Raw genomic sequence first — 12,406 nt, 5'->3', positions numbered from 1 at the left:
TATTTACGTCATACACTGTTGTGTCGGTTCTTTCGCGAAACTTCGACAAATCATAACCTCTTCGTTATAACTCAGATTTCGATATTCTTTATATCTCCGTAATCCTTATTGTTGACAATCAAACTCTAGGTCGATTAGATCTTTCACAGGTATGATTATTGAAATCGAACAAGTCAAAAACAATATGAAAGTGAACACAGGATGGAATCAAATGTATGCTTATGATTCAAAATAAAGTCACGCCTCAGCAGAGCTCAACAAAGAACTTTCATTGTAGAGGCGAGCTAGGGTTTACAAAACTTAGAGAAAATAAATAATAAAAGTGATGACATCTAAGACTGCATGCATGCAGCTTATATACTAAACCCTAGTACAAAACATGCACGGTTGGACAGGCCCAAGACCGACAATCAATAACTAGGCTAAGGACCGAGCCCATGATGCAATCTAATAATCCCAACAATCTCCCCCTTTGCGTCAAATGAGGCGACAGATCATTTCTTCTGTGTTGGCTTCACTGTCTTTATTACTTTGAACAGACGAGGAATTATTGCGAGAAGTGTCTGTCGAAACTGTATGTACCACCTCAGCATGTCAGTGAATAATTTCTTATCAGTGGCACTGTTCTAATCACACCTATGAATAATCTCTAAGATATGCTCCATGCATGATGTTGAGAAGAGTTGTTTTGTCAACGAGAGCGAACAGACATTTTTGACCTTCGCCCCTGAGGAACATAACAGTTTGATAATCCGTATCAATCTAACCCTTGACCATAGTGTTGACCTTGCCTGCTTTGCCTATAGCCTTAATCGTGGTTCGCTTGTGAATGGCAGAGGAAATCTCCTGGTCCATCTTCGCTACCTTGTGAATGTAGCACACAAGCATTCTCTTGACATGGTCAATTATGGGTTGGTACTCTTGTGGATTTGACAATAGAATATTGTTGAGGAGTATCCAATTGTGGGGAGTCAGGTTTGGTAGATCAGCAAGGGTGAAGTTGTGAACCGAGCCTTCGGTGCCTCGATTCACTTTGAATTGAACGTTAACAAACTTCCCCGCTGAGTAAGGCTTCAAAACCTTGACAGTTGTGATCTTCTTTAACTCCAGTTCAAGTATTGGGGTTGAGCAAACTCCAAGTAGAGCTCCAACAGATCCCTATCTACCTTCGAGTCTGGGGAAGGAATAACAGCAGTCGAATTGAAGCAATGGAAGACAAATGGCTTTCGGGTGATTGGCATGTCGAATTGTGCATCCTTGGAGTTCTCGAGCCGAAATGACATTACTGGATCAAGCCAAAGTATGCTTGGCTCATCGATTGTGCATCTCTAAAGCGAAACTGCAGTCCACACAGGAAACATGGACTTTTTCTTCTTTAGGAGCTCCGTCTCCTTTTTCTTTTGCTCTAGCTCAGCCTGTTGTTTCTTGAGTTTTTCTTCTAGCTCTTTTTCAGAGAGCTTTATCTTCTGAAAAGGATTTTTAGGATTTTCAACATATACGTCATCCTCATCATTAGTGTTATCTTCTTCTTTTTCCCTTTGTTACTGACCAAAGCTTCATTACCCTTCGGTTCAGTGGATGGTCCCGGTCCAGTAAGAGGTTGAGTTTGCTTTTCTCCCCCTTTTTTTGGTTGGACACCAGTCACCGGAACACCCTTGATACGACTAAGGATGTCCAATGCTGGCCTAAGTCTATCAGCCAGATGTCATCTGGTGGTAATGGTGATGATTGGATTGTGTGCTTCAAGGAGATGAAGGAGGATGGAGTGAACATCAGCCACCGAACTCCGAATGACCTCCTTTTCTGACTTCAGATCATTGAGCTCAGAAGTAGCAGTACGCAGCTTGTAGTTTTGCATTTTCAGCTGTGAGGTTCGCCTGTCAAGCTCATCCGTGATGCGATTCTCTACAGCTAATTCGGCCTCAATTTGAGTGAGACGATCATTGACATTAGCATGTAGAGAGGCGTTTGCAGCTTCAATCACTTGGCGTTTAGCTTTAAGTTTGGATCTTTCAGACTGAAGGGACCGCTGAAGATTATCCACTGAAGCATTGACGGTTTGAGCATTCTTCTGAGCAACAACCTGCAAGGAATCTAAAACCAGTTGAGCTTCAGAAACTAGTTTTTTGACTTTTGCGGTCGCTTCCTTGCACTCCTTAATAGAAGCATCAACAACAAGTGAGGCTTGTTGACACTGTGAAGTAGAGGCTTCAATGGCTTTCGCGGTAGCAGAGAGTGAGACACTATGTTCTTTGACAACAGATGAGAACAAGGCCATTAAAGCTTCTTCAGAGTGAGCTCCAGAGGAAGAGGATGAGAGCAGTTGATCAAGCTTTTCGTTTACTGCCTTGAGATGACGCTTTGTAACCGGCGCATCATCATCGTCACTCTACGGTAAGGACTGAAATACGTGGAATCAAATTCCAAGTCCTCACCGCCTAGAATAGGGGTGGTTTCTGTAGATTGATTGGGAGATAAGGGTTTGGTTGTGGCTGGAGGTTCGATTGTGACAGGTGGTTCAGTTGTTATTGGTGGAGTGGGGGAGGTAGAATGAGCACCTAGTGTGGTAGTGGTAGTGTCTGGGAATAGGGATGGGAATTGTAGTGAATGGTTGAGTGGTTGGAATGGGACAAATATGAGGGATAGATACTGGGATGGTTACAGGTGGAGGTGAGGGAGGTTGAGAGCAAACTGGAGTTTCTGGGGTAGGTGAGTGAGGTGGAGTATCACCTCAACCTGAAGCCTAATCATCAGAGCATTCATTCTCAAATTCTGAAAGAGAAGCAATCTTATGTTGGGGAGGAACATACTCTGAATCTGAGTCACTCGATGATTGTAGTATTAGCCTCCTAGCAGGCTTCTTCAGCTTCTTCGGTTGGGGAGGTGAGGTAACAGCCTTATCAGACTTTTTCTTCTTAGGGGTTTTCCATTTGGTGGGTTTGGAAACTTGTGCCTCTTTGTGGGTTTTAGGTTTGTTGCCCCTTTTAGCAGGTTTTTCAGTCTCGTCAATACAGCGAACCATGGCTAGGGTAAGCTCCCTTGGACCTGAAGATGGATGCTTCATGTATTGTTGGAGAACGTTACTCGACGTAGAGATAGGAGCGAGCATGGCTTCCGGAATAGATCTAATAAATGAGTACTTGGTGGGATCGGTGACAATAATTTTGGTTGTATGAAAGGTAGCAATGGAGGAGAGAAGAGAGTCTGCCATGATTGGAACATGAAGGAGGTTCATTGCCTAGTTGGTGATAATTGTCCAAAATCTCCCACATGAGATCTCAGAGTGCCTGGATGAAGATACCAAGCTTTGTACCAACTGCAGCCAGATCAGAGTTCCAAAATCCAAGTTGATCTCATGGTACAGCCCATATAGCACAGTCATGAAAGACTTGCTTGCACCATCTAATCCAGCGCTTCGCTCAAAGAGTCCTTTGAACAGCAACGTGAAAAGGCCATTCCATTGGGGAGGAAGGCAGGACTTCTTGAACTTTGTGATTGTGGTGAGGGTTTCGGTATATCCCATCTTATAAAACATAGAAAACAATTGACCAGTAGTGATGGATTCAAGATTTACCAGAGATTGTTCTTGAGAAAGACCAGTTAGGGCACAGAAGTGGTGCTTGGAGATAGAGGTCTTCTCATTGTGGATTTCAAAGTGAATCCTTTTGTGAATATTGTCGTAGTAGGTAGTAGAGTAGACAATAGAAAGGCACGACATTGGAACGACTTTGACCTTGGTGAGTGCTTCGACGAGAGGTGAGTATTTGAGACACTCAACAACATACAGCATGTAAGGCTCATAAACAAACAGAGTGAGATCGATGATCAGGTTCTGTTGGAGTTTGATTGTGAGAAGTGGTTGACGAACAGAAGTATCATGAACGGACGAAGAGTCTGCCATTATAGTAGCGTGAAGAAGATGATGAACAGTAAGTGAGAGCGCTATTGTTCTTTGAGAGAATTTGTAAAGTGGTAAAGGTTAAAGAGTACCGTTCGAATCCCTTTTATACGTACAAGGAGGAGAGAGAAAAATCCGGCTGAGATCATCGATTATTTCAAAAATAGCGCCTGACTTGACGGGTGAACAGTTGGCATACCGAGGATGACGCAGGAAAGAGAAAGGACGTTTCCTTTTTGGCACGCCATTCCATAAATTGTTCTTTTTCAAATCACCAAACCAATTGGATAAATGATGAGTCAACTTCCAGGTTATCCCAATTGTCACTCCTTAAACATTTGAATCATCGTTGCTTGTGATGCCTTATTGAACATCATTAAAAGAACCAGAATGTGGAAAATTAAAATTTTCGTGCATAGAGTGTGAAAGATAAAGAAATAAAGCAAATGTTTTGGGATAATCTGTGATGCCTTAAATAGACATAAAACAATGGATTATGGGCATGAATCACTTCCTTCAAAGTCAAGGGATACATTGAAGTGCTTCCTTGGTTTCCCATTAAATAACGATCAATAACTTGTTAAGAATTATTGAAAGGCGTCTTTTAAAGGTTATAAAGGGTGGCTTTCGCTTCAATTCATGATTTCGATACTCGACATGACACCGAAATTGAATGAAGTACTTGTGAGATCATTGTGATTTGTTGAACAAGTAGGTAAGATATCTTTTATAGTGACAAAAGGAAGTATAGAAATCTCAAAAAAAAAAAAAAAAAAAAAAAAAAAAAAAAAAAAAAAGGATCTTTAAGGGAAGAAAAGCCTTGGTTTTAGACAAATTCATAAAAGATCACTCAAAAATGAAATCGACTTCATTAGGTAACAAGTAAGCTCTTGAATATGAGAATTCACCATCAATTCATTTGTGGTGTTGAATTGTGGGTTTCAGTTAGTATATAGTGGCATGAGACTAAGATCATTAACACAGATTTTGTATAACCATAAACCTCAGTGGTAAATGCTCAGAGTCTCAGGGGTTATATTAATGATATGAAGTATAATGGAGAAAAATAGTGGAGATGGTATAGGAAGCGAATGTACCTCTGCTATAAAGAAAAAGAGTGACCAAACTCTAAACTCAATATGAGTAGAGTAAGGTAGCTCATGATTAGAGTGAATAGTACAGCCTAAATTGGTAAAACATGATTTTTATATATCATGTTATTAAGGCTTCACTAAAAATCTTTCGAGGCTTTAGTCAACATATAGCAGCATTCTTCTAGGGACACCAAACTAATGGGATAAAATAAAGTAGATATACCTGCCTGAGCTCCACCATCGAGAATCACACTTATACAAAGAAAGGTATTAAAAAAAATTAAAAAATATTTTTGTATTTTGTGAAAGTTATTTAATTGAACAAAAGAGAAAAATATTTTTGGATTTTTTTATGAAGAAAATGGAATTAAGAAGGAGTGTACAAAAGAATATAACCAAAATTCCTTAGAAGAAAAAAGAAGCAAATAAGTTCAGAAGTGTTGAGTATATTTGTGTTGTGTCTTGGGCTAAGTATTTTGTATCCGGATTGGGCCTGTCCATCCGTGTCTATCTAGATTAGTTACGTAGGTATCTAGATTAATTGTTAGGGTTATAGTATATATATATATATATATATATATATATATATATATATATATATATATATATATATATATATATATATATATGCATGCATGTATGCGTATATTAACAAGTTTTTCATTACGTTGATTCTTGTAACCCTAAACGCCTCTACAGATTGAAGTTCTTTATCGAGCTCTTCTGAGGTGTTATGGCATTTATCATTCGATATATTCAGCGCAATACTTGTGTTCTTATTACGTTCTTATTTTGTATCTTGCTTAGAATCATACGATCCTAAAAGAACTTAGTTCTAACAATTGGTATCAGAGTAGGAGACTGTGTGATCAATACACATTCCTTCTGTATACGTAATTCTTTAAGGTTTTCGCTTTTATCGTATAAATAGAAGTCATCGTCTTCATATCGACGATAACTCTATTTTTGATAAAACCCTAATCTCAAGTTTACAGGTTTGATTCTGAGCAACTCACCATGTCTCAAGAAGATTCACATACAAACCTAATTAACATCTTAAACAGCATCGGATCAACAACCAGAGTACCCATACTCTATACTCAAGACTATGAAGTATGGGCTCATCACTTTGAAGATTACGTGGTTGGATCGGAAGAGAATGGCTATCTCATATGGGAAGCTATCACTCTTGGACGGTTTGTACATTCGGAGACAAACACAATTGTTAAGACGCAAAAAGATTACAACAAGTTGGTGACAGATGTTCAAAAGATCCCACAGGATGAGAAGGACAAGATTTTGTGTAACGTAAAAGCCATGCAGATGATAAGATTCGCCGTGCAATCTAACACCTTTCGGCTTGTAGGTTCATGCACAACTGCTAAAGAGATCTGGGATAGGATGCAGGAACTTTACTCAACTGATGAAGATCTGGAACACTCCATTCAAACTCTGTTACTATCAGAATTTGGATTTTTCGAATAGAAACCTGAAGAGAAGCTTGTACAGACCTTTTATCAGTTCAATCATCTCTTAAGTAAGATGATCAGGCATGGGATAGAGAGGAAGCTGATCGAGCAGAAAGTAACGTTTATGAACGGGCTGAGACCAGAATGGATGGATGTGGTTTCCACTGTGAAGGCGCATGAACAGTTCAAATCGTACTCGCTGGCGAAATTAGTAGGGCTACTGAAGTCCCATGAAAGTGTTGTAACTAAGGAAGCGAAAGTGGTCTCTGGTATGGGATCGTTGGCTCTTGTTTCTAAAGGAAAAAGTACTGCTGAAGAAGAAGAAGAGTCAGACATGTCAGAGTGCGAGCTTACAAGTGAGGAATATGCCTTGATGATCACAAATCCAAAGAAATTTGCAAGGAGAAAATTTCCCGCCAACAAGAACCAAAACTGGTAGGTAACACTACTAGAAAAACAGCCTTTTACGACACTCATTGTGTGTCGTAAAAGGCACAGACGACGCGCAAATGCGCGTCAAGGAAGGCCCTATCATAAAGAGAGACGACGCGCTTTTGTGCGTCGTCTATAGACGACGCGCATTTAGGACGCTCATTTACGACACGCAGTTATGACGCGCGTTTACGACACGTAATGCGTATCAAGGAAGGCCCTGTCATAAATGAAGATGACACACATTCGCGTATCGTAACCTTACGACGCGTGTGTTAATGACACGCAATGCGTGTCAAGAAAGCTCCTGTCATAAATGAAGATGACACGCATTTACGTGTCATAAACTTCAGTAATCATTTACAATGTGCATTTACGACGCGTCTTTACGATACTCATTTACGCATAATACAAAAATATGTAAACAAATATATACCTAAACAATCTATTTCATCCAATAACATCATGTCAAAAAATTTTAATACATTGATATTACGGGATCTAATTGTACATTGTTATTAAGAGGTTTTTCCTAACTATATAACCTAATACTACATTGCGTATCAAGGGACACCTTCTTCAAAGTAATGCTATACAAACTAAAAAGATATACACAAAGATGATAAACATCAAATTCCAACTAAGTAGAGTTGCATCTTGCCTTTCATAATTCTTTAAGACTAATGAACCCCTGCTTTGATAATTCTTTTGACCTGATCAAATAAAAGTCAAAAAATTAATATGCTAATATAATTAATAGAAGAACCAAACAAGGAATGTTAGTTGCAAATACTTGTGCCAAATATGAGTGGTCAAATGAGGGAAAAGTGAACATCTGCAAGCTTTTTGACACTAGCCTACACACAAGCACGTACATATCAAACAAGGATGTAAAAATCACCTGATGTAAAAATCCCAACATTTTTTTAATGCAATTAAAACCTTTTTCTGCAACAAATAATAGTATCAATTACCCAACAACATAACAAAAAAAAATAATTACCAAATTTAAGATTATTCTTGATTGGTATTTAAATGGTACCCACAATATAAGTAAATATATGAATTATAAGACCTCACTTTTATCATCTAAGACTGTTTCCATGAGATAAAGGTCACAAAATTTTGTTATCTCCAAAAGAATCTGCACCATGTGGAGTCATTCCCCGCTGTGGAATTGGTTTTAATTCAAGTTCATTGATCTCACCAAGCATTGTGTGTGTCTTTCCACTTCCAGTCTACATAAGTAAACAAGAAAACTAAAACACATGTATAATATTATTTTAAGGATATAATAAAATGCAGAAATGCATATAATAATGTTACGTGCCCATATGCAAAGATACAACTATTAGATCTAGACAAACAATTCTCCACCATTGGTAGACCAACCATCCTAAAAAGAGTTTCCTGCACAAATTCATACGTCTTGTAACACATTGCAATTAAGAGAATCAAGTTCATGTAGAAACAGAACTCAGTATTGTTCATTTCTAGTCCCTGGTCAATTGTTTCACAAGCAACATGGTCAAAAGTAAATCGTGTTTCTGGATGCCCTACCCAGGTCAGGCATTGTGCACTTTCTTGTTGTAAACACCTGTTGTAACCTTGAGCACTGAGTTCCATGTTGTTGAGTGGACGAATTTGTATCAAAACCTAAAAAAAGCAAACCCCATAAGGTAAACCTTTTGAAGTTGAATGATTGTGGAATTAGTATAAGTGTTATGTCAAAAAGTGAACTTACTTGTATATTATGATCCATCCAGAATGATGGATCTTCTTTGAGGTCGATATGTGGTACCTCCACAGTATTTACAGTAGTGTATGTGTTTTGAAGTCCTCTAGATAACGCGGCAAAGCTTCCATTGCCGCACACACCTCCACTGATTGGAGGCCTTGAACTACCTCCTTGAGACAGTCCTGGATTTGGAGGTTTATTCACACTCTTTGTAGGTGTGTTCTGTGTAGAATTAGACTGTGTATTCTAGGTAGAATTACACTCAAAATAACCTGAACTTAAAGTTCTTCCAACTGTTCTACATGACCTAGGAGTGTTTGTATTCATGTTCATATTCATAGTCCCGCTTTTCCCCTCCATCCTTGAACCCGAACCCCATCCGTATCTCTTCCTAGCTAGATCTCCTTGTTTTTCTGGAGTTTTCATTGGCATCCCTGATTCTGAATGCTTACTGGCATTGACCTTCGTGGGCGTTCTATCCAGTTTCGAGCTTTTAAACCCAAATTCCAGATCACGCTTACATTCAATGAAACTTGCCATTTACAGGGTCTCGAATTGCATTCAATGGTGGCCTGGAGGATGATTCGGTACCCATCTGAGATGCTGATGATTCATGAAACTTGCCATTTATAGACATATTTTCAGGTTCATCGAAATCAGTGCTTTTACCAGAATTCCGATGCAAGAACTTGAGATCTCGCAACAATCTGGTTAACAAAGGAAATAAGAATTTGAAAAGAGTATTGGAATATTATAAGTAGAGACCAAGTACAACTGAAAAATGTAACATTTAAACTTAGACTGATAATAAGTTTTTTTATTTTACTGAGAAAAGGTAAAAGACCAAGTGCAAACCTCTAATCTAACAGAATTGTTTTCTTTATTGTCCTGTGCAGCTTCCTATTGTCATTTTCAAGAAGTTACTTCATAGATGATGGGTGAAATAGGAAAGCTTAAATACCAAAACTTGCATATCTTACATTTTGGATCTGATCATGAATCTTGTCTTCTCTAAACTTCAACATCATCTTTGTGCACTTATTGTCATCCTCTCTTTGACGAACCTAAAACTAAATTTCAGTTTTAAATACAATATGCGAGTGATGTCATATTACAGACCAAATTGGATAACAATTTACCAGTCGATTTAACTGTTCTATTTCTGCTTCAAGTTGTTTAATAGAAGCTTCCGACATTTGCTCTCACCTCAAGGCTCCAGTCAATGAATTCTCTAAAGATTTCAGCTGAGAAACAGAATGAATACAAGTAAATGAGACCCAAAATGGTAAAATCATCAAACAACAAGGTTTTGTCGGCTTTTTAGTATCTAGTTGAAAAACAAGTATAAATAGTAGCTAATCATTATAATTTCTTGTGAATTAGCACAGTGAAATAGTAGGTAAAACAATGAACCCCCTAAATATTACTTAGTATACCTGTTTAGAGGAAACCTTCAGGATTTTGTTATCATGTCCATTGCAATCATTCTCGTGTTCTTGGGTAGCCTCTTCAATGACTTTTGGACCAAATGCTAAAGACCTGGATGTATTGTTCCTCTTAAGGATAGCAAGCTCCTCCTGATTGAATAGAAAGATGGTTACTTTATAGAATATTGATACAATTTTATTGGGTTTGAAAAAATAACAACAGAAGAAAAGAATTACCTTTAGCGGTTGTATTTGTTGTTGAAGCACCATGATATCTTAGGAGGCATCTTCATTTACAACACCCTTGGAAACAGAAAACAAGATGAAAAGTTTAAAAATCGTGCTTTGAATAAGATCAAAATTATGTAACTTGCTTTCATTGTTCTGAATAAGTTTTGCACGCTGAGCAAACTTGAGAGTGTTTAATGTTTCAGTTGCAGAACTGACATGGAAAGACAAGATAAGATGGTTGGTTTATCATTAAAAATTAGGAAGAAAACAAGAAAGATGGATTATTAAATAAAAGTAAAAATATATGAACATACCATATCGAGGGACTAACATTAGCAATTATCATTGTTTTCGAATTACCACCCAACGAGTCCTTCATAACATGGCGTAACTTGTAAACATAAGAAAACGAAAAATGACGTTGAATTTCACAGCAAACAAAAAATTAAAAGTTTACAGTATTCACCTGTAGAAGAAATGTCAATCTTGAATCTCTATAAGGAACATGGCGTGTCCTTGCATTAGCACCATCTACTAGAACCATTATCACATGACTAGAAAGATAGATTCCGTTTTACAAATATGGGAGGAAAACAAAGCAAGAAAAAGTATAGAAAATAAAGTTGTTCATACCCTAGTGTAGATAATGATTTGTTTATATTTGCAACTTCCTTTAATCATTCACCTTCAGCACCCGAAGTTTTTTGTCTATTAATACAAAAGGAAAAGGTTTGATGAGTAACAAAACAAGAAACTATAAAAAAAAGGATTGTAATCAAATGCAACACCTTTCTGAACCAGCCAGATCAACAAGATTCAGCCTTGCAAATCTAAGGTTAGATGTCGAGTCTTTCTCCCACCTACTTTCAATCACACACGTGAAAACACTGTGGGAACGACTGCTTTCTCTATTCATGTTTGTTGCAGCAACTCTCCTATTTGCAGAACCTTATATGTCAAGAAGCACAACAGTAATCAGAAAAAAGGTAAAATAAGTAATGTCATTTTACCATGAGTGATGAGATATTTAATAGTAATTACCCGACTTAGAAGCCTAAGGATATCACCCACAGTGTGAACTTCACATTCTGTAAGATTTTCCACATACACACCCTTCTTGACATCCTCCCTTAGCTAAAAACTAGAGAAAGTTAGAAAATTGTTGTACTTGTAAGGTACTAAGGTTATTAAACAACTAAACTTACTTGCAAATTTGTAGATGAAGGGTCAAGAAGATCAGCAATTTGCTCATTGTAGATTTCTAGAAAAGAACACTTGCAATTGTATGTTAATCTTTCATCCATTCGACTCTCTTCTTCCTGTACATTGGAATGAAAATTGCATTTTCAAGGTGAAGAAATAAAAGAGTGTGAACTAGAAAATAAAGATACAAATATGGTGTATTTAATTATATATATATATATATATATATATATATACACACACACACACACACACAAGAAAGGTTGGTCACTATCCAACAACTGATAAAGAGCCTACATGTCTCCCATCCCTGTACCAGAACCTCCTCCAATACCTAGACCACCACCAAGTCCCTCTCACTCGCACCGTTATAAATGAGGCGGGTGTTAAGTCCTTTTAAAATGACCAATTTACCCTCATTTTCTCTTTTTGTTATTCTACAAAATGGTCATTTATTAAAGGATTTAACACCTCTTTTCTAATGGTGTGAGTCAGAGGGAACAAAGTTGTAGCTAAACAATGTAAAGAAATTAGAAGTTGGATTGAACCTATAATTGCCATCATACCACAGGGACCATAAAAGCAAAGCACTTGAAAATTTACCTTCCATCGTGATTCAAAAACACAAGTGAACACGTTGTGAGATCATGAACTCTCCATATTTATACTTGTAGCTCCTGTCCTTCTATTTGACAACCCTTACATACAACTATCATATTAAGAAACACATAAAACAAAGTCAAATAAAGAATCTGAATATTAACATTTTCTGATGACTCTGGCACTAATTATAATGGCAACCTTTTATTAAACAAGAGTCAAGTATCCAAACCTTTTTTAGAAGTTTTGTCACATCTTTTATACTGCTAACAGACTCCTCTGTTAAATTTTCAACATATACACTTGTTTTAGTA

At 37.5% G+C, this 12,406-nt stretch overlaps 2 long non-coding RNA genes across 3 annotated transcripts; both read right to left on the bottom strand.

The window, feature by feature from the left end:
• Window positions 1-9,534: 9,534 nt before the first annotated feature.
• Window positions 9,535-10,197, bottom strand: LOC145000928 (uncharacterized). 2 transcript variants are annotated; one of them, XR_013661420.1, is made up of 3 exons: window positions 10,068-10,197; window positions 9,771-9,875; window positions 9,535-9,701 (listed from the first exon to the last, which is right to left on the bottom strand). It is a non-coding gene; the product is annotated as an uncharacterized LOC145000928 (long non-coding RNA). The 2 variants fall into 2 exon arrangements; XR_013661419.1 differs by having other exon boundaries at window positions 9,535-9,695.
• Window positions 10,198-10,847: 650 nt separating this feature from the next.
• On the bottom strand, window positions 10,848-11,609 carry LOC145000920 (uncharacterized). The gene is made up of 4 exons (XR_013661418.1): window positions 11,495-11,609; window positions 11,331-11,423; window positions 11,078-11,237; window positions 10,848-10,997 (listed from the first exon to the last, which is right to left on the bottom strand). It is a non-coding gene; the product is annotated as an uncharacterized LOC145000920 (long non-coding RNA).
• Between the last annotated feature and the right edge of the window lie 797 nt (window positions 11,610-12,406).

Source organism: Lactuca saligna, chromosome 1 (genome assembly GCF_052625555.1).
Source record: "Lactuca saligna cultivar CGN05327 chromosome 1, ASM5262555v1, whole genome shotgun sequence".
Lineage (NCBI taxonomy): Eukaryota > Viridiplantae > Streptophyta > Magnoliopsida > Asterales > Asteraceae > Lactuca > Lactuca saligna.
This window is presented reverse-complemented; position numbering and strand designations above follow the sequence as displayed.